The 3,832-nt window shown below is 38.4% G+C and overlaps 1 pseudogene; it reads left to right on the top strand.

Annotated features, from left to right (window-relative positions):
* The first annotated feature begins 1,413 nt into the window (after positions 1–1,413).
* On the top strand, positions 1,414–2,652 carry LOC132010430 (phosphoglycerate kinase 1-like; annotated as a pseudogene).
* The last annotated feature ends 1,180 nt before the right edge of the window (positions 2,653–3,832 follow it).

Here is a 3,832-nt window from a genome sequence, read left to right on the forward strand (position 1 = left end):
ACAGATAATTATAGTATAGACATTTAACAAATATGTAATTGGACTCTTAGAATTGGAGGAGAGTTACTTAGGCAAAAGCAATATTTGTGAAGACTGTGACTGAGAATTTTTAAAAACTAATTAGTGAATTTAAGGCCAAGATTGAAAAAATTTTGTAAAACCCAGGCAGCATAGATACAAAGAAAAATATATACTGTGGTGGCATCATAAATTATTGAAAACAAAATTTAAATAGTAAATTTTTTAATAATTTTTTTAATTTTTTTTATAAACATATATTGTATTATTAGCCCCAGGGGTACAGGTCTGTGAATCGCCATGTTTACACACTTCACAGCACTTACCATAGCACGTACCCTCCCCAATGTCCGTGTAAATAGTAAATCTTTTTTTTTTTAAAGATTGTATTTATTTATTTGAGAGAGAGACAGTGAGAGAGAGCATGAGCGAGGAGAAGGTCAGAGGGAGAAGCAGACTCCCCGTGGAGCTGGGAGCCTGATGTGGGACTCGATCCCAGGACTCCGGGATCATGACCTGAGCCGAAGGCAGTCATCCAACCAACTAAGCCACCCAGGAATCCCAGAAATAGTAAGTCTTAAAAACACCCAGAGGACTACAGATTCATTTCAATCCCAGTCAAAATCTCAGAAGGATTTTTTTGAGGAAATTTATGAACTGTACTAAAATTAAAATGGAATTACAAGGGGATTTTTACAATAAACAAAATGAAAAAAATATGCATTCCTTCTTTTAATAACCATTATAAAGCTACATTAATTAAGACTTTAGTGTTGGTATAAGGAATAACAAATATATCAGTAGAACCAAATACAGGGTTTAGATTTAAATATAGATACAGATGTAAATTATCTAGAGAGTCAACTTATTTTCAGCCAAGGGACTAAATTAAATCCATTCAGAAGAAATGAAGTCTTTTTAAACCAATAGTGCTGGGTCAATTCTATGTCATGCCATACACTAAAATTAAGTTACTTCAAGATATAGCAATGGTCTAAATATAAATTATACCACCCTAAATCTTCTAGAGGAAAACATAGGAAATTGTCTTTGTCACCTTGAGTAGGCATAGATTTATTAAACAAAATTTAAAAAGCACCAGTCATTATAAAAATTGATAATTTGCACTTCATCAATATTAAAAAGAAAACTTCAATCAAGAGAAATGATTAAGAAAATGAATAAGCAAGCCAGAGACTAAACCAAATACTTATAAAATGTGTAAGTCTGACAAAAGGCTTTTATCTAGAATATAGAAAGAACTCCACAAATCAGTCTTGTAAAGACAACCCAATAAAAAGGGCAAAACTTTTTTGAAAAGATACTTTGTAAAAGGAGATATGACTAATAATTTTGTTGCGTAAGATAGCAGCCTCACCACTGCTGTATTCCAAGATGTTGCTTTCTAACACGCTGCCCCTGGACAAACTGGACATGAAGGGGAAGCAGGTCAACATGAGAGTGGACTTCGATAGTCCTGTGAGAACAACCAGATGGCAAACAACCAGATAATCAAGGCTGCCATCCCAAGCATCATATCTGCTTGGACAATGGAGCCAAGTCAATTGTTCTTATGAGCCATCTGGGCTGCCCTGATGCGGTCCCAATGCCAGAGAAGATCACTTTGGGGCCAGTTGCTATAGAACTCAAATATCTGCTGAGCAAGGATGTTCATTCTTGAAGGACTGTGTGGACCTGGAAGTAGAGAAAGCTTGTGATGAACCAGCTGCTGAGTCTTCCATCCTGCTGGAGAGCCTTTCCTTTCATGTGGAGGAAGAAGAAAAGGAAAGAGATACTCCTGAGAAGAGGGGTGGATCTGAGTCAGCCAAAAGAAAAGCCTTCCAAACTTCACTTTCCAAGCTAGAGGATGTCTATGGCAATGATGCTTTGGGCACTTCTCACCAAGCCCACAGCTCTGGAGGTTTCTTAATGAAGGAGTTGAACTACTTTGCCAAGGCCTTGGAGAGTTCGGAGCAACCCTTCCTGGCCATCCTGGGCAGAGCTAAAGTTGCAGACAAGATCCAGCTGATTGATAATGTGCTGGAAAAGGTCAGTGAGATGATTATTTGTGGTGGAGTGGCTTTTACTTTTCTTAAGGTGTTCAAGAACATGGAGATTGGCACTTCCCTGCTTGATGAAAACAGAACCAAGATTGTCAAAGAAGAATGGTGTGAAGATTACCTTATCTGTGGACTTTGTCACTACTGACAAGTTTGATGAGAATGCCAAGACTGGCTAAGCCACTGTGCCCTCTGCAGGCTCGATGGGCTTGGACTGTGGTTCTGAGAGGAACAAGAAGTACCTGAAACACTTGCTTGGACAAAGAAGATTATGTGGAATGGAGCTGTGGATGAATTTGGTTGCAAATCTTTTGCCCAGGGAACAAAAGCCCTCATTGATAAGGCAGTAAAAGCCACTTCCAGGGGCTGCATCACCATCGTAGGTGGGGAGACATTGTCACTTGCTGTGCCAAATGGAACACGAAGGATATCAGCCATGTGGGCCCTGAGAATGATGCCAGTTTAGAGCTCCTGGAAAGTATAGTGCTTCTCGGGGGTGGATGCTCTCAGCAATGTTCAGTATTTTTCTGCCTTTTGGTTGCTGTGCACAGCCCGAGCCCCTAAGTCAACTTAGCACTTATTGCATCTCCACATGGCATTTGCTAACATCTTCCCCCATGTTGGGATTCAGCAAGTGGCCAAGAGATGTAGTTCCAAGAGCCCTTCACTAGGTACACAGTATCTCAGCTCGTCTCTACCGCACCCTGGATTTGCCTACATCCTTCAAGGTTTCATTTGAAGTTTTTAGTAACTAAGTCTTTGTGCATTCTAGAATGCATATATTTATATTTTGCCTGTTAAAAGAAAATGAGCTGTGTTAGTTTCTCTTTTTGAAGTGCCTCATTCTGATTAGTTTTGTCATTTTTTCATTACTCAGCATGAAAATAAGATGAAATCCCAATTATAGGGAGGGAGGGAGACAAAGGTGGTGATCTGTTAAATAAGTAATAAACTTTTTTAAGAAAGAATGACCCATAAGCACAAATATGTAAAAAGAAAAGGTTCTGTACTAATCATCAGAGAAATATTGATGAAAACCAAATGACATATCAACTGTCATGCAATAAAATAAATCAAGAAAAGAACTGTTATATAAAATTTTACACCCACTAGAATGGAAAATGGTTAAGAGTGACAGTGATAATTATTGGCAAGGTTGTGAAGCAACTGTAACTTTTTTTTTCATTCTTTCTTTCTATCTTTTTTTTTTTAAGATCCTGTTTATTTATTTGACAGAGACAGTAAGAGAGAGGAACACAAGCAGGGGAAGTGGGAGAGGGAGAAGCATGTTCCCCACGCAGGGAGCCCGACATAGGGCTCGATCCCAGGACCCTGGGATCATGACCTGAACTGAAAGCAGATGCTTAATGGCTGAGCTACCCAGGAGCCCTAGCAATTGTAACTTTCATAAATGCTGGTGAGAATGTAAAATTGAACAAATACTTTGAATCCCTGTCTTGCAGTTTCTTATAAAGTTGAACATACATTTTATCCCACCCTCCAGGAATTCCATTTTAAGTGTTTACACAAGATCAGTAAAAAACATATGTCCACAAAAAGATTTATAAAAATGTTTTTCACAGCGTCATCAAAATATTCCCTGATTTGAGACAACTTGGATGCTCATCAACAGGAGAATAGCATAAACAACTTGTGGTATACTCCTACAGGGGAATACTTCTTGACAATAAAAAGGAAATGAACAGTACTGATACATGTCATACCATGATGAATCTTATAAATCCAGTGTTCAA

This window comes from Mustela nigripes, chromosome 2 (assembly GCF_022355385.1).
Source record: "Mustela nigripes isolate SB6536 chromosome 2, MUSNIG.SB6536, whole genome shotgun sequence".
In the NCBI taxonomy this organism is placed as follows: domain Eukaryota; kingdom Metazoa; phylum Chordata; class Mammalia; order Carnivora; family Mustelidae; genus Mustela; species Mustela nigripes.